Source organism: Zonotrichia leucophrys, chromosome 6, assembly GCF_028769735.1.
Source record: "Zonotrichia leucophrys gambelii isolate GWCS_2022_RI chromosome 6, RI_Zleu_2.0, whole genome shotgun sequence".
NCBI classification, from domain to species: Eukaryota; Metazoa; Chordata; class Aves; order Passeriformes; family Passerellidae; genus Zonotrichia; species Zonotrichia leucophrys.
In genome coordinates, this window is record NC_088176.1 from 9,976,233 (window position 1) to 9,995,521 (window position 19,289).

The window sequence follows — 19,289 nt, forward strand, 5'->3', positions numbered from 1 at the left end:
TGGCCCAATGAACAAATTTTAGATGTTCATTCCTGACTTCAGATTCACTTCAAATACACTTTAATAGTGAGAAATAGAAATGCTATCAATTTTGGAACCACATTTTTTCAAGGGCCCCAGAAATGTTCACTGCAGCTGTAGTCCTTTGCATATATAAATAACTAAAGTCACAAATGATAATTGTAAATTATCTGTCTAATGTGCAGAAAGCATCAGGTAGCCAGAGCTCCTGAGGGCTTTCACTGCAACCACAGCTGATTGCAGGAACAAAATTGGAAACTGCTTCCCACGCACCGGCCCATAACGTCACTGAAGGATTGTAAAGGGGTGGGAGATATGAAGACTTATGTTCCTCCTCAAAAAACCCTAAGAACCTGAAGGAAAGCCAAGAGAATTAACTACCTAGCCTTTGACAAACCAAAAATGACTACCAGTGTATTCAAAATAACTATAGATGATATCAAGATATGTTGCCATCATGCTTGCTTAAATAAGAGTTTCAAAGTAATAAGAATAAACTCTTCATGCTATTTTTTAAAATTTTTTTTTGGCTAACAATAAAGGAGCTTGTCTGGGCACAAATAATCTCCCTGCACACCAGGAAACTCTCTACAGGCTGGTTTATTCTGCTAACATGCCATTTACTGCTGATAAATAAAGCAATGCAATGTTTTTATTGACCTGCCATTAGTTTTGGCCCACACAAACCCTTCTGGGCTGCCTCAGGTGCTGGCTAAGGAAGGTAGTGAGCATGTGTTAGTCAGGTCTTGACTCAACTGTTTCCCCTGATCAAGACCCAGACCTACCACTCTTCCAAACACTTTCCAATTTGACATTCTTGCTGCTTTTGCTTTATCTCCCTGTCCCTTCTGGCTTTTTTAAACCCTTATAATTTTCTAGATTTCTCTTTTGCACAATATGAATTTTGAATTATTTTCTTCTCAGAGTCAAAAGCCTGATAAAGCCTAAACTCATTATTAATTCTGCCTAAATTTTTAATTCTCTAAAATCAATTTATACTGTATTTGTCAATGGTAGTTGTCACAAAATCTCTCATATCTTGCCATGACTGGCTTTTAAGCATTTTGTTAACCTTTTTTGTTCCTAGTAGAGGAGGAATATTTTAAAGTTTCAGCTTGGCACTAGAAGACCCTGGCACACTGCTCAGGGGTCAAGGCATCGCACAGGAAATATATTCCCTATAGACATTCCTAGATGACAGAGTGGAAGTTGCCTGTGACAGACAAAACTGTTTTCTTAGTGATTCATACAAGATTTGCATGCACAACAGACACCCAACAAAACAATAATTACATGTCTAAATCCTTAACAAACTACACTGCTGGGAAAGACTTCACAGATGCACTTATCAGAAAAAGCTTCAAGTGATAATTTCTTCTTCTGCTGTGCTTGTACCTCTGAACACAAACACTGCTTTCAGGCTAAGGGCAGAGTCTCAGTTTCCAAGTCTCATGTCACCACTACTTAACACTTATTCTTTTATTAGTTAATCACAGCAAGTGCCAACAAATAGGGTATTTCTGTAGATGTCCATGGGAACAAGACCCAGAGCATCTTATAAAAGAAATTAAACACATGAAAAAACACTTGTTGCTCCAGACACAATGGGGCAAAACCCCAACAGTGTAGGCTGTAGGTGAGAAAATTCCTTGTGTACTTTGTCCTACTTATGCTTGCAGAGATAGCCCTGTTCTCTGAATAGCCAATACACACAAAATTGCTGTAGACAAACATAGCACCTTAGATAAATCCTTGTTGGACAGCAGTCAGTCAGGGGAAGCTTTCTTAATGATTACATTAATTTGAAAGCACATATTTCTTAAAATCATGAAGGTGACAATTGAATTCAATAATTCAGCCTGTGATCTACCATTAGCTGTCCTTGGCCTACACCTGCTGTCAAAGTCTGGGCAAGAACAGGCTCCAGGAGCTAAGGTTGGAGGCTTGTACACACTCTGAGGATGCCAGTCTTGGAGCATAATCACACCTGTGCCCAGTCTTGTCCTGCTCCAAATTTTCCCAGGAAGAAAATTTGAGGCTCAACTCTTAAAAATGGCCACATAGAGGATGGATGTACTTTCAGACTGTGCTGCAACACAAATGAGCAGTGGGTATGCAGAAACAGATTCACATTTCCAGCTCATCAACTGAGCATCCTTTCACAGTTTCTTTTTTGCACCCTGACAGAGACTAACACAGCATGAAGCAAGGTAACATGATTGAAGAGCTTGAGAGATATTAAATCAAAAAGATTGCAATGAAATTTGCATCATTCTAACTGCTTTATTTTCCTTTTCTTGAGAAGAGCACAAGAGGTACTTAAAACCAGAAAAGGCCTTTAAATCAATTAATGGGAATCCTTTGGTGCAGTAACTTGAAAGCTTGCCTTTACTTAGGAAAGTTCCCAGCCATGCCAGTAAGCAGAAAGGAGAACAGAGAGGACCTTGATGCTAACCAGGACATGTCCTGTGCTGAGTGTGGCTCTGCCATGGTTCAGTGGAGAAATCCCCAGATGACTCAAGGAGACAAATAACATGTATTCATTGCAACCTTAATTTTCTGCCCTTTATCCCAAATCCGAACCCACTCTGTTTATGATATATTTCTGGTTTAAGTTACTTCAGTTTTCTTACTAGACCTTTTGCTGAGAAACTCCCAATTCCTTCAACTTTAGTATCATAATGACACAGTCTTCCTGAAAGAAAGAAACCAATGAAAGACAGAAAGGATAGAAAGAAGAAATAGAATAAAAACAACTTGCTTAGAAGTACTGCCAAGATGTACTTCAAAACCACACAACTGTTCTTAAACCCTTGCACCAAAATCTAGCTGTGATTAGCCAAAACAAAGCTTGTGTGGCATTATTAATGACAACAACAGGTAAAACTACAATCAAGTTTCCACTGATTCCACAGTACTGCAGCTCCATTACAAGGGTGTCTTATTAAAGAAACTTTTGGCATCTATTTAAAATTTATTTTTCCACAGAAATACTCTTATGGGATGTCCATAAAATTATCAATAATTAACACAACGTGATATTACTACTCCTTTGCTTTCACCAAAAAGGGCCTACAATGTCTGTTGACACATGGAAAATATAAGATTTTGAAAGAAGCATGTCTTCTCAATTTTGTCTCTTTATAAAGTGATTTTCTAACTTAAGTTAACTTAAAACCTTTCTACTTCTTACTTTTTAATGGGTTAAAATTTTTAATTCTTGACCGGACATGCCTTTTTTTAAAGTTTTATTTCAACCTACTTTTATACCCCTGATATTTCCAGCTCTTTCCACAGAGTAAAAAATATATATTTTTTTTTTTTTTTTGGTCATTCAGAGCATCTTCTGGTGCTCATATTGTTCATCCAGCTCTTTCAGCGTTGACTCATCTCTGTGATGTCCACTATTATCTGTCCTGTCATTTCTAATTCATGCCTTACGGTATTATGACGCATTTTCCCTTTTACTCTGATGGACAGATATGGCTCAAAAGAGAGAAGTTATGGGGAAAAAAAAGGACTTTCCTGCTGGTCTCACGTCAGCTGCTTACTCCACAATGACACATTTTTCATTAGAATCCCCACCAGCACAGGAGGAAACCTCTATTCCCCCAAAGAAAGGCCTTTCTTGAGCTGGATGTCATTAATCACCATTTGTTAATTCACTACATTCCCACTCAGTGCTGTTCTATGCACATTTTTGCACTTGTGTAACTAGAGGTTAAAGATGAGCGATTTCTCTAGGAACTCTGTATCAAACACAAGCTTTAAAAAGGCGCTTATATGTCAGGAATAAGTCCTACTGATATAGGGACCTCTATTCTCATGTAACTGCCCCAGTTAGCAGACAGCTCATGCCATGCAGACATGCCCTCATTTACAGTCCCACTGGCACAGACCAGGCACAAAGGTGTGCACAAACCATTTCTGGCCCTGGAGCCCCCTGTGACAGTCCAAGGGTGGCTTAACCCCCTCAGGGATGGGGGATTTAAGGGTAATTGACCTAATCAAAGCACAACAAATAGCTACACTGACATATTTAACAGAACCTATTATGCACATCACTGTCCTTGGTAGTTTCACGGGTTTTGGCAGAAATCACATTAGTGCCAATATTTGTGTGGGTTACCACAAGCCACACTGACCCAATAAGCTCTGCTTTAAGGAACAGGAATGCATTAACACAGAAGGTTTCCTCACATGAAAAAGATGGGTAGATAACAGGTGGTACTTAACAGCCCAAATGAGTAGTGAGAGAGTAGGATGTGATAAAAAGGCATTATTTAGGGAGACAGAAAAGAGACAAATCAAATCATTGGCAACAGCAATCTGAGGACAGATAGCCTCCCCAGGAAATAGCAACAGGAAAACAGCATTTTATGTTGTCACCTCCTGTTGTCCTGCAATCACCTTATGGCCTCATCTCTGTGCCATCAGCAGTGGCCCATGCAGCTATTAGCACTGCTCCCAGCTCAGCAGTCAGCTCCCTGACTTCCCACTTCAGTGCAACAAGTACTTCATGCTCTGGTCACAACTCCTGTGGTGTTCCCACCAGCATTTCTGATGGAGAGGTCTCCACAGTTCTCCTGGAAATCACATCTGTGAAAGATATCCTGAGTATTATACCCACAGGTGTAACATTAGAATAATTCCTGATAAAAACCAAGTGAATCATGGTGACCTACAAAGAAGGCTGGAGGTCATCACCCTCACTTCTTGCAACACTGAGAAGGTAAATTATTGCACATTAACATCATATGTGGCTCTTCCTGTGAACTACAGCAGTAACAGGCTCCCAGATCTAGGAACAACAATGGACAGAAAAATCAGCACCACCCAGTCCACTCATGCAGGCTGCAGAGCCCTGTGAGATCAGGTCTCTGATGGGGGAAGCTTCTGACCTGTCCCACACAGCTTATGGTCAGAGAGCATCACCCCACAGCTGCGCTCTCCTCAGCCTGAGCTGAGGTTTCAGCCACATGTTTGTGTTTTGCTCCAAGACTTGGGAACTGCTTGCTGTTTTGGAAATTTGAGGACAAGGAAACCAGCAGACTGGTCAGCAATACTGATTCACACCCCCAGACAACTGGGCTGATCCAAGACAGACCATGTTTGGGAAGGGGAGAGCTGCAGGGAATCAGCTTTGCTCAGCAGCAGGTGATGTAATGTCTCTGGAAAGCAAGATGGGCACAGAGCTCGGAGGCATCGTCTCTCTGTCACAAGAACTGGGGATGGAGGATATTCACACAAACGTGAGAAAAGGCAGAACAGAGGGAGGAAGGAACAAGCAGACGGGGAGGAGGAGGTGCTGAAAGCCGGCAGGGGAACAGCTCTTCCTGGGAGAGAGTAGAAAGGATTTTGCAATGAGGAAAGCTGTCGCCAGTTATTTTTGTACAGATTTAAAAGTTCACGGAACCCAGCTCTGGAAGTTGCATGTTGTGTTTTTGGCTGGCAATATCAACATAGCATATGGAGAAGCCTCAGCGTGAGCTTTACAATATTGTTTGGATTTGATATTGACGTATTTTCATTACTGAACCTGCCTTGAACTGTATGTTCTTTTCTTTTGAGGTACTACAGATGAAACAAATGCATAAAACAAAGAAGCGAAAACTAAAAACAACAAAAGAAATTCATAGGGAAATACTTGTATTTTGAATTAGACCCGAAATTTATTAACTCCAATATCCTGTCTTTAACAGCATCTACCAGACATGGTGGACTCTAGACAAGAGGAAGAGGCAAGAAACACTATACTACTGCAGATACCATGGATGCTGTTTCTCCATAATGTCCCATTATATTATTTTAGGAATTTGCTGAACTAGTGGTGTAAAGGAAGGAACACTCTAAAGATATTCCTTACATTTACTAGAGTAATAAGAAATGGGCAAATGAAGGCAAACTCTCACCTTCCATGCTCCAAGAAGATCCCTGGCAGAAAATAATTGGGAAGAAAAAGTTGTAATGGCTGAAAGCATAGAGGCTGAAGGGATTGTATCATACAGGGTTACTGAAGAACCAAAAATCCAGAAATATGGGAGCTGCATCCTCTTCCTAGTTTCCCTCCCTGTAAAGATATTCCACTGCTGAAATTGTGCTTTCTGTACTTTGAAAAATCCAGGGCTTTTGTCACTCCTGACTACTGATCACAGCTGCCAAAGGAAAGATGGTCAGTTAATTAAATGCCATGCAGCTGCCCTGGTCACAACACTTGGCATTGAAGCCTGGGGACCCCCTTAGGTGAGAAGAGCCACCGTGGCCTGTAAGGACAGCCCAGATAATGCCTTAATGGAGCTGCTGAGGAAGAGCAGGAAAAGTCAGAGGGTGGGCTGCGAGTCTCCACCCATGAGAATCACTGTGGAGAGGGGAGGATGGCTTGCTCTGCACACCTGGAATCCTGTAAAGATATCAATTAATTACATGGGCCTTGGCCATGTGGAATAGGAGAACCACAAGAAGTGTCCTCTGAGGTGCACAGAGGTGCTGTAAGAATACAAGGGAATTCTAAGGGAGGCCGTCTTCCAAAACCAGCATGTGGATGCCTAAGACCTGCTTGTGACTTTGTTTGTTTTGATTTTGGTTTATTGGGTTTTTTTATTGTTTTGTTTTTAAAGAAATATTAAGATTGTAAACTTTTTAGAACATGAGCACTGCTGACTACAACATCGCTTTTGTGCTAAACACCTTGTGTCTGTGTGCTGGATAGAGCTGCTTATTGCTACTGTAATAAGAAATCCAACAGTATCCAGCAAACACCCTGGGCTAGATTTGAACCCAAGGGCCGTGCAGTGCAAGATTTTGCATTTTCCAAGTCTCTCTTCCCTGAGTCACAGGCCCTGGCTGATAAGTTTTGCTGCAATACACACATGTTAATAAAACTGTGTCTTCCTTTGCTAATTACCATCACCACCATGAAAGGAAGCAGTAGTAAAAAGCTTTCCCACACATCTGTTCCTCCTCCTTACAGCCCATACTGCTCCAAACCATGTATTTGCATTTTCAGAGACTGCTTGCCTGAAATGTAAATGAAGACATAAAACTCATCTGTTGACAGTAACACATCACAGTAATTTCAGTGAGGCTTTAATGACAATTTCACTGCTAACATGGTTATTTTTGATATGAAGTTAAAACAGAAGAAAAATGATGGTGAGATAGCCTGAAAATCTGCATTGGGTAAAATAGAAACACTGCAGTATTCTTTGCTATACAAAAGATACATAAATATAAGAAAAGCTATACTGTAGAGAATCTCTCTTTTCCCTATGTGACTGCAGCTCTGTGTGATACCAATCTGCTGCCAGTGTGGGTTGTACTGGGCAAGATCCCTGCTAGACATGATCCTGCTCCAAAACCTCTCTTGAGCATCTCTCTGATAGAGACTTCTCTACTCCCTTCCCTTGGCATCCCTGTGTGACTTGTAACTGTTTTTTCAGGCTACAGAGGATATCCATCTCCCAGGTAGCTGCAGAAGCCAGGCAACACAACCTCAAATTGCTGCTTGATTCAGCTCATGGGAGTTTCTACCACTGGTCATGGCTCTGGTTTGTATCTATTAAAATCTGGTGATGTGTGTTGCTCAGTGCTCTGCTGCAGAACCAGAGACACAAGAATCTTCTTCAGTGGTCTCCTGTCACCACTACTTGCAGAAAGCATTGTGTTCAAAAAGATTTAGAAAGAAACACAGATAGCAAAGAGAGTTTTTCCATTAGATTTTGGTTAGACCCAAAGGCTCCTTGTAGAAATAGTTTGCTCATTATACCAAGCATTGGCAGAGAAACTCAAGAAACCAGTGGCCAGTGTAGAACCAGGTCTCTGATCTCCCTGTAAATATTAAGTGGCTGAAAAAGCTGCATTGGATTAGATATTTTCCTGCACAAGTGGGAAAAACAAAGGGAAAAGGCATAGACTTATTTTTAATATGTACTGAAAGTCACAATTAAAAACTGAAGCTACACCTTGGTGGGGAGAACAAGAGAAAAACCTTGATAATATCACTGATATTATTCGCCTAAATAAATTGGTGGGTCTGATATCCCACTGGCCTACCTACTTGCTACTCAGTTCTTGACACTCCACTAGAGCTTTCAAGACATTTTTCCACCTCTGCTTGTCCTGAGGTGAAGTTGGAACAGTTGGAAAAGAGAAAAAAAACACGTCAGCACTACCACTGTGCCCTCATTTCTATCATTGGTGCAACACTCAACCAACTCTGTCACCTCATAATCTTTAAGGTATTTATTACCACAAGCACTGCTGAGGTAGGAAGCAGTCATATCATCCCCACCATGGGGCAGACTGAGCCTTTGAGGGATCAGGTAATTTTCCCAAAGACTCAAAACAGCTTAGGCTTGGCAAACCAAAGCACAGAGCTATGCCACCTTCCAACTGGTTCAGCTGAACTCTGTTTCTCTTTTCTCCTATGCTGTCAGAACAGCCATCAGTCAACTTCCAGTTTTAAAAGACATTAAAAGAAACAATTATTTGAACAAAGAACAATTTTTATCTATCTGAAATCACAGCTGAGCACATTAAAAGTCATTCTGTAACCCATTTTCTCATTGAATTTCACAAAATGATTTGTTAAAGTTCTTAAAAATGGGCCATAGTCCAAGTCCTATTAACAGATTACTGCTGTTAGCAAAATTCTTTCATGTCATCGCATGAGGGAGATTATAAAGCACTGATGAAATGCTGTAGATTAATAGGATACAGCAAACATTACTTAACTACTCTGACCCCATTGCAGTGGCTCAGTTGTTTTTTACAAAGATCTTACTCAAACAAAGACAGCTGGACAACATTGTTGACACTGAGCACATGTGCATAATTGTCAATTAACTTCAGACACTAAATGTACATGCAAAGTAGTATTTTTGGGAAATGGCTATGATGAACCCCAAAGAGTTTCAGTATAAAATAAACAGCAATCTGACAGGACAGAAAAGCCTGACCCATATCAAATAGGTACTATGGCCCATTTATTTCCTTTTCAAGGAAGGGGAAGACATGTAAAACAAACAAATAGAAAAATTCTAGCAGCAGCCTGGAGTTGTCCCATTTATAAGGCAGATGAGTATTAAGAGACTAAAGCAGCCTTGCAAAATTGACTTCATAATTTTTAGGTTGGTGGATTTGGGTTATATTTTTGAATTCTTTTCCCCATCTCTGACCTTCTGGTGAGAAATGAAATACTAATCTTCCGGAGAAACAGCCAGGTCACCCCTCCTGCACTTTTCCAAACCCACTCAACACATGGAAGGATGGTTCCATGGTTAAGTCAACTCAGAGTCAGATTCTGTTCCCAGCTTTCCCTGTGGCTGTGGGTGGCTAAAAGCTATAAATCATTCCTCTGATAAAAGAGAGGCTGGAGAGGAATTCCATTCATCAGTGCATGCAAATATGCTGGAAATGAGAGCATTAGCATATGACAAAGTCTCCATGTGCAAACTGTCTGCATGTTTTGCAGGTGTAATTGCCACTGCATTAATCAGGTATGTGTTGGCAAAGGCAGTCAGTGTGTGAATAGGATACAACTGAATTATTTGCCACAAAGTTTTTTAAAAGAATTTTACTTAAAAATAAAAAAAGTTACTCATGTGAAAAGAGCAGCAAATGGAGGAACCAGCATAGCAGACAAGTTTTCACTGCCTACAGCCTGCAAGGTCCATTACAAACACAGGAGGCCCGAGGCTGTGAAGCATAGATTGCTTCAGCTCTATTTTTACCTGTATTGCCTACAGGCATTTCAGCTTCCCATCTCTCACCTATTTACCTATTTATATTATGTCCCAAAAACAAAGCCCCAAAAGAATATTTGAGCTGGTGTCAAGCTCTGCCAAGCTGAAGTTAAAATAAATCAGAGATTCTCCCATAACAAATAAATTGAGATGGACAAAGCCTTAAGCTCAGCCAGCAGCTGACAGAGACAGAAAACTCTCCTTTCACTGTCTCTATTTGTGCAGCATGTCTCTGAAGACACAGCTCTGCTCCAGTCCACCCCAGAGTTCATTAGGCAGACAGTGCATGATGCATCACATGTAGGTGTGTGTGGGAAGCAAACTTCATCATTTCACAAAGCATTTTGCAAAGGCTTTTCTAAGCACATGTGGTATAGTTTGCTTCAGCTGTTTAAACCTTTGCACTCAGGGCTCTGCTCACCAGAATACTTCAACTCTACAAAAAATATTGATTATAGATTCATGAATATCTCTGTAAAGAAAGTCATGTGAATGTGCAAGCAAAGGAGCCAAAACTGACTGACATTTCTATGACCTCAGTTCTTTGGTTTACTTACAAAACAGTCCAAGAGCAAGGCAAATTTTACTCCTACTCAATACACACCAACCTGAGGAACTTTCCAGGAAAGACAGGAAAGAATGCACCCATTCATTCAATTCTCTCCTAAAACTATCAGCTAATGTAATATAGCTGGGAAGGGAGAAGAAAAATAAAAACTCTATATGAGGCAGCCCCCTGCTTGTAACTTAAGTGATAAAGACCACTTAATTATTTTAGATTATCTTTATAAGAACAAACACAAGCCAAAAAAAAAAAAAAAAACCAAAAAACAAACAAAGGAAAAAAAACACCCCAAAACCAGGAGGCATCCAGACCCAAGCTTTCTAACAGGGGAAGGATAAACTCCTACCTACCCTCCCCTTGGATGATTCTTTCAAGAAGAGAGATGAAAAACAGCACAAAAAACCCCTTACAGTTGTGCTAGGACCATATGATCATTTCCATTATAGGAGTGCTTCAGCTTCCAGATACATTGAAAGAGAAGTGACATTTATAACCCTTTTGAAAAGAGAAACAAAGCAAAGCAATGAAGAGCCCAGTTGTTTCCCCTGCCTTCCTTCCTCTCTTGCCTCTCCATAACTCATATACCCTCCAGGAAGAAAGATTTGACTCTTCTTTTACTTTTCAGAACAGTTGGTCTGTCTCTAACAAATGAGGTACCCAGAAGAGGAAGTTTTGGAGTGATTGAGCTGCTGAAAGACATAACTGACCTCAGGGCATCACCTCCCCTCTACTGGAGAAACCCAACCCTTCCTAAATGCCAAAGTTGAGACATTTCCTCACAGCAATTCAGGGAAATCTTTGTGAGATGTATATTGCTAATACTTGTCATTGCTCAAATCCCACTCTCTCTTTCATTTAAGGGATGCAGGGACAACCCAGCCACTGCTGTTTTGACCATTACTGAAAGCTGCTGTGAGCCTCAACCCCAGGGAACTATGATTTTAGGTAGAAATTTTAGAGCTGTTTCTAAACAAGCAGTGTCTTCTGACTTCTTTATAAATGTGTCATTCGTTAGTTAAGCAGTGTTAGGTTTCCCCTAGACAAAGAGAATCAATAATTTCAGGTCAGAAAAAGAGCTGCTGCATTTCAAACCAGATTAATAAAAAAAAATTTCATGTGAAGTGTGGCAATGAGTGAGGAGAGTCCCAAGAATTCTGCCAAGAAAGAGTTTCATAGTTGATGAGAGAGTAATCCTGATAGCAGGCTATCTGCACCATTGTTGCACATCAGCAGTTCTGCAAACTGAGAGCTACAGTCAGGGCAAGCAATTGTGTTCATTAAGGGTCACAGATGGTATTTAAAACATCAGCAAAATGCTGCAAACATTCTTTAGGCACCTCAGTTCAAATAGCAAACTCAAAACAATACAGGAGTTGTACATTCCTCAAGTCATTTCCACAGCACTCAGCAAAGACCAGGGGACCAAAAGCTGCCAATAAAAGAGCAGATGGGTCTTTAAATGATGCTCCACATTCAGTGTCAAAGGTGGCACAGAGTCCACAGCAATGCCTATCAAACGTTGTCCAGCAGACTGAATGACAGAGGGGAATGTTTCAATTATTATTGACAGCAAGGTCAATAATAATAAAACACTCCCCTTGTAATTCAGTTGAATTCAGTTTTTCAAAAGCTTCTAAACATCTTGAAATTGTACCCAGATGCCTATAGATTGTCCAGTGTTGTATTTCATATTGTTGTTATCATATTTCTAGAGTCCCATACCTTCCGGGTGGTTTTCTCACACACAGCTTTTCACAGCAGAGTTGCTCTGCCATCTTCATCAGAACTCCACCAAGACTCTCCCTGACCAGCCAGCCCACCCCCTCTTATCCCAGTTATCTTCATTAGCCACAGCTGCCACCCAATGAAGGACATCACAGCTGCAGCCCATTTAGAACAGCTAGGATTGGGGCAAGGCCACTTATACAATACATTTATTTTACTAGGACTCCTGCTATAGTCCAGAGCAGTCACTATTAAATGCTTCATCTTGAAGCTCCCAACCACAAACCTGCCTCCACTATCCCTCCATGCACATGGACAACTTGGATATCATTGCATCAATTCATTGAACTCTATATCCAGCTCCTATTAAAGATACTTTGAAGTGGCAAATTTCTGCAAGTAGATCTTCATTCTGCTACAAACTGGCAGCAATTGAGAAGCAGGATCTGATCCCTGTCTCCTATTTCCAGCAGATGTGTGAAAAAGCTAGCTGGAGAGAGTCAAGCAGTGGTAATCTTTGGTTCAAGCATGTACTGCCATAACATACCATGAAATTATCATCTAGCAATGACTTAATCTGTGACCTGAGAAGAAACCCCCTGCCCAGGAGGGCAGAGCAAACTGTCCAATCAAAGGCTGCCACTCACAAACCAAGTGTAATTAGCCAGAGACATATTGCTACTGTTAATAACTATAATGAATCCCAAGCAGAGACACCTTCCCTGGCAGGCTGCTGTTTGGGCTTGAAAAAATGTTTCAGAATAAATAAAACAAAACCAGAAGCCATCACATTAGTTGCTGATTTTTCACCTCCTACTCAAGCACTCCACAGAGATCCACTCCAGGCTCTCAAAAGCAAGCAGTTACTCTCAATCAGAGATATCTGGCATGGAGGGAGCGACTTAGTACATTCCTACGGGTGGGTGGGTATTTTTATACTAATTCAGATAATGGAACTGGCTTGCTGAGTGGGAGAGAACTACTCATTTCCAAGACTACCTCCCAGCCCCCCTTCCACTCCATTTCTTGATTTTTAACATACTCCCACTGCTTTATGACTGGTGCATTACACATAACCAGCTCCTGAGGTGACTGCTGCTGGGTAATAGGAGAGAATTGTTCGCATTCCAATGTTGGGAGAGCTAATTTCCTTTTTCTTTTTTCTCTTCTCTTCTCTTCTCTTCTCTTCTCTTCTCTTCTCTTCTCTTCTCTTCTCTTCTCTTCTCTTCTCTTCTCTTCTCTTCTCTTCTCTTCTCTTCCTTCCTTCCTTCTTCCCTTCCTTCCTTCCTCTTCCTTCTCCCTCCTCTCCTCCCTTCCTTCCTTCCTTCCCTTCTTCTTCCCTTCCCTTCCCTTCCCTTCCCTTCCCTTCCCTTCCCTTCCCTTCCCTTCCCTTCCCGCATATAACAACCTATAAAATGTATATTACACTGCACTGCAGCAAACTCACATTTTTCACCCCACCTGCCCTCAAAGCACATGATTTAGAAAACTGAGAATGTCAGGAACAAAGAAATCACAGGATGCTGTTCTGCAGAAGGAGCTGGCCACAGCTTGTGCCTAGTTAGGCACAGCTGGTCTCAGAAGGTACCAGTCTGGGGACCAGTTATCTCAGCCAAAAGCAGGATGGCAAAAGAACTGACGCCTGATTTCAGGATGACATTTCTCACCTCTCTGGCCAGGGCTTTGAGCCAATATCCTGGGCTGATGTACAAATGTCTGGGCATATACAAAATGCTCCCCATTTTGCCAAGCCAGCATTTGTATTTTTGGTCCCTTTCCCTTGTTTTCAGAGGACAATGTGAGTCAAGAAAAAGCCTGCACAGGCAAGCCAGGACAGTCCCAGGCACATTTCAGGCATACTGCTGGTACAGGCAGCTAATTCCAAATGACAGCCAAGACCTAGGCACTCATTTTCCACTTTCAGTTACCTGAAACTCATTTACTCCTCTCTTGAGCCCATTAAACTGTGTGCAAAATGAGGTTGTATCTCTACAGCCCTGCAAGACTTTGATGGTGTTTGTACACTATTTTTCACTTCTTTATAGCTTTTTACAAAGCCACTTATTTATTGATACAATCTTTTTGTAATCTTGTCAGTACATTTCAGGAAAAGAAACACAAGGGAAATGTTAATGTCATTCCCTAATAAGGTATTCCCCTACTAAGCACAGTAGACCAATTATGCCATGTTATCAGTTATGCCATGTTATTACTGCCAGCTCCTCAGCACAGAGGTGCTTTCCTAAAAGACAATTTACTAGCCCTACTTTTATTTAACCCAAAGGTTTATCTTCCTTCCACTTTGAAGCACACATTCTCCAGAGCAGAACTAGAGAGGTATTTACCCCAGATTGTTGATGACAGAATTGGTTAAATCTCTTTCTAGCTTTGTCTGTGCTAGACAGCTGCCAACTGTGGCTGTCTGTGTAATCAAGGAGAGACATTTCAGGAGCTCTACTGGCAGCACGCTGCAGCAGGAGAGCCTGCAATGTAACAGGGCTGGGGTTTTTAGTACAGAGTATTTTTCTTGCAAAAAAGCACTTCCCTTGCCTGCAAAAAGCTGCCTGATGTACACCAACTGCATTAGGATCAAATAAATTAGAATGGTACATCCAAATCTCAGCATTCACTACAGGGAAAGCTTGTGAGCAAATGTTTCACCATGGGATACATAATAAAGTCTTCAAATACATTTTCACTAGTAGTAGACAGCTGGAAGTCAAACAGCAGCTCTAAACCCCTTTGAGATATGACAGTGCTACCTTACAAATGGGTATTGTTCAACACTTTCTATCATTTCTACCACTTTATTTTCTCCTCCATTATGAATCATGCTGGTTTCCCTGATATAATGCACAGCCCAAGCAGGTGAGGTAGCTGGCCAAAGAAAGCAAATAGCTCTGTATGGTTCCACAATTAGTCATATGCCTGTTCTTATCATTTAAAACAATTCAGAAGAAGGGATGTACTTGCCATTGAAAGTTTATTTAGATTAAAATAGATAAGATTTAAAGACAATAGTAATCTTTGAGCAATTTGGTGTTATTAACTAGAATAAAGGCAGGACTGCTATGACATATCTTCTTCAAAGATTTGCCTTGCAAATAAAAGAAGCTAAGCTGAATGAGGTACCATGTCTCCAGAATAATATATTATTATTAAATAGTAAACCACTAAATTGAATATTATGCAGATATTCTCAGAGTTTTTGAAAAATCACAACTCTTTACTTTGAAGAAAGACAGGTAGCATGTCAAAACAAATATGCAAGAGCAGAAGAGGAGGGAAATATAAGGGAGAAGGAAAAAAGCTTTTAAATTGGATGATGCATATGAAAACAAATAGCACTTCTCTCAACATAGCTATGCTGAGTTTTTCAGTTATAGAAATTTAGGCTTCAAATCCAGACTCAGACCTGCATTAGTATCACAACAGAGTCACTCAGCTGACTGACACAGAGACAGAACTCTCCAACTGAAGAACTTACACCTTTGCCTATTCAAAATAGACACAGTCTTCCTTTATTTTTTTTAACATTTTTCTCTTAGAAATATCAAGAGTTTTAAAATGGCACAGTATAAGTGTCATAACACAAAAAAGAAATTATCTTTTTGGATAAGAGCCAACCTGCAACTGAAAGCAAAAGCTACGTTCTGTGACAGCTTGGTAAATCTAAAGTTTAAAACCTATTTTACCACTTTGTGTAACTTCCCATGAGTAAAGTTGAAGCCTATTCCATGAATTGTGGTCATGGGAAAAGCCACTACTAAAGTACTATGATATTTGACAACTGAACACTGGTTTTAGTGTGAAAGATTTAGAAATAATCCCCATTGCACAAGTATTCCTGGAACTCTTGAAGGCTGAAAGTTAGTTAGCTAGTTAGTTAGTTAGTTAGTTAGTTGTGAAAGGCTAATGAATATTGAATGCATTAATAAACGTGATATTTTGTCACTCACTTCAAGAAATTCTGACCACAGTGGTTACTACAATGATCTCATATTATTATGTATTTAAAATGAAGGGGATTAAAATGAAAATTGCAACCCAGTTGTGTATCTCACCACCGATTAACCAGCAAGTTGTCTCTTAAACCGCTATTAATAAGCAAAGAGTAGCTCTTTGTCATCCTAGCAGATGAGAGCACTTTTCCATGAGAGAGTCACTTGCCCATAAATCAGAGTTTTCAGGAGCAGCACTGGGTGTGCGTAAGCAGAGGCAGGAGAGGCGCTGGTGGAGCGAGCAGCCGGCAGAGCCAGCACACCCAGCGCGCTGCGCCGGACCAAATGTGCGCAGCACAGACGTGCGGCACCGCTAATGACATCTTCTCTTGCCAGCCTCTCAGACCCCATTAGCTGGTGAATCATTCTACCATCTGCAAAAAGCAGGTCCTTCCTCCCCCATCCCCTCACTCAGGACAAGCAAAGGGGAAGCTTGAAAACAACTTTCAGCTCTCTTTGTTTGTCCTTGTGAGCAGTTTCATAGTCTCCCTTGGTGGTGTAACAGAGGATAGCTCCACTTCTCTCTCAATGGACTTTATTACAGAGCAATGTGACATGCAGAGATCAACAGGTTTCCAAGCTGTACATACAGCAGCATTCAAAATGTCAACCAAAACTGACACCTTTGATGGCAGCTGCACAGACAAATAGATTGTTTTGTGTTTACTGCCATTAAGCAAAGCAACATTCATTACAGAGCCAGGATTGAAAGAACACAAAATATTACAAGTTGGGAGACTAAATGATAAAATAGAATCTAGCTACCAGCTAAGCCCCCACTCATCTTGCAGTTTCCAGAGACCCCAGGAATCTCCTGGCAGGTCAGACACAAAGGCTTTACTTGGCGGTTTGGTGCTCAGATGTCACACAAAACCCAGACAGAACTCAGAGAAGGAACTCACATCACCTGCCTATCTTGAGCTGCTGGTTGATAACCACATGCCAGGAACTGCTTCGCTTCCTTGTTCCAAGGAGGCCAATTAGTCACTCATTGGGATGGCCAGACCAAGGACTGTACAGTAAAGAGTTCCTGGTTCAAAAGTTACTGTGCTTGTGGTCTCCCCAAAATTTCCCCTGTAGCAGTCCAGTTCCCATATAATTCCCACTAGAGCCGGCATGGCTATTTGAATACCCACACTGACAACCAGACTGGACGTATTGGATGGTTTTTGCTTCCAGATGTAAAAAAAGAAAAAAAAAAAGGCATTTTTTGCTGTGCTAGTATCATTGGGAACTTGGCATGAAAGCTGGTCAACATGACTTCAGCAACTCTGCTGTAAAAAGCAAAACCACAGAAAAATAATCTGTTGTGTCTAGGAAGTTGTTGGATGATTTTATTTTTTCTTTTAAGGTAATTTTCAAAATATTGAAAGCTGCAATACAAACTGCATTACACAGTATCTTCTCCCTCACAATTTTTTCTTTTTAACACTCATCTGGCTTTCAGATCTAAAAAAGAGTGCTAATAATGGTCTTGAAATCAGATTGGGGAAAAAAACCCCACCAACAAACCACTTGTCAGTCTAACTGATTCCATAGTCATTCACAGAGATTCTTTCAGACTTCAAAACAGCAGCCCACAACACCAAAACCTGCTCCCTGCCCACGCCTGGTCCAGAGCAAGGGTGGAGAGAGCCACTCCAAACACCCTCCCACTCTGATCTGTTATTCACATTCAGGCTCCAATTCCTGTCATGGTAAAGATGATATAGGGGGTGGAATGGATGACTTCCAAAGGTGCCTTTCAACCTGAACTGTTCAATTGTAAGAGAAGAGCAACCTAGTTCGTGGCAGCCTTTTTTCCTAGCCATTTCCATGAAGTTCCATATTTAAACAAACAAGAATGAAACAGAAAAAGGAGGAGGTTGGGGTTATAGTTGTGTCACTTTCAAGGTCTTTATGCTGAACTGAATACAACACCTAAAATCATTCTTGTGAACTTAAAGGATCATACCTATCTCAAGCATGACTTTTGCAGACCTTGTGGTTTTGGGACTTTGTTTTCTGTGTACAGACAACAACTAATTTAGAAGTTGCAGATATTGTTCAGCTAATGTGCAAACACCCATGCTTCCTTATGGCATGAAGCATCTAATTTTTTCACTCTATATTGTAAATAATGCATCCCTGGGTTTTTTGTTTTGGCTTTAAAGGGAGCATCATTAAGGGTTGTGCCAAGAAACCTGATTAAGATACTATTCTAACTTGTAAGTTCTTCTGAAACAAGCATTCATTTGACAGCCTTAAGCAGATGACAAATGAGTTTTTTAAAAGAACATTTTAAAATCAAAGAGGTAAACCAATTCTTTCCTGTAAGATGAAAAAATTATCAATTTGTTAGACTAGTTTGACACATACTCCATCAACAAAAGAATGCAGATTGTCACAACTGTCTTGAGCAGCGATCAGGAATGAGTTATTCAGATGTACTATCCCTTCCTTGATAAGAATGATACAAATTATTTTACTACCACTGAGTATGATGGCACTGCACTGACAGTCTCCTGATGGCTCCCCAACATCTGCAGCAGCTGGAAGTGGCAATTTTGCACTTTCCAAAAGAAAGCTCCTAAGCATGGGCAGTACAGGGCTACTGTGAGCTATGCTCAGAGAAAAACGACATACCAAAACTTTACTGAACTCTCCAGGAACTAGGGGTTCCTGGTTTTTTTTCATCTTTTTCCTTCTTCTTTTTGTTTCCTTGTTCTAAGATTCCACAAATAATCCACTAATAACTTAGTGGTTTAAGTTCCCTTTCTTAGTAATGACTCCTGTGCTTGATGGAAAGTGCTGGCAGCAGCAGCTGCTCAGGCAGCTCAGGTGATGCTGTTTGTGCTCTCTGATGGGATGAGGACCTCAGCACTCCATGGCAGTCACCAATGAGGAAGCCTCAGTGCCTCTGGTGGGCCATGGACACCACCACCCCATAGGAGGATTTCTCTTTCCTTCCCCTGCCACCTTCTCTGGTACCTTCAGCTTGGATGCTGGCCCTTTTAGCTTCCAAACAGTCCTCACTGAGGCCATAGTGGCAGATGGAGGAATCTGGGGAGGGGAAACAGACATCTCACTGCTCTCTATGCATGTTGGTGAAAAAACAAAACACTGTTTTATTACCTGCACAGCAGCTCAGGTAATGCCTCAGTATTAGACTCACAGGATACCAGAATTACAGAGGTGGAAAAGGATATGAGTAGCTGGAGGAAGTGTTAATATGACATGTTTAAAGCAGGTCTT

At 41.0% G+C, this 19,289-nt stretch overlaps 1 long non-coding RNA gene across 2 annotated transcripts in view; it reads right to left on the reverse strand.

The window, feature by feature from the left end:
* LOC135449820 (uncharacterized) overlaps nt 1-12,125 on the reverse strand; it is a 28,537-nt gene extending 16,412 nt beyond the window's left edge. Inside the window, exon 1 of one of the 2 annotated variants that reach the window (XR_010440849.1) lies at nt 12,052-12,125. This is a non-coding gene — a long non-coding RNA (uncharacterized LOC135449820). The remainder of the gene's footprint in view (nt 1-12,051) is intronic. The other variant, XR_010440850.1, reaches the window with a different exon arrangement.
* Between the last annotated feature and the right edge of the window lie 7,164 nt (nt 12,126-19,289).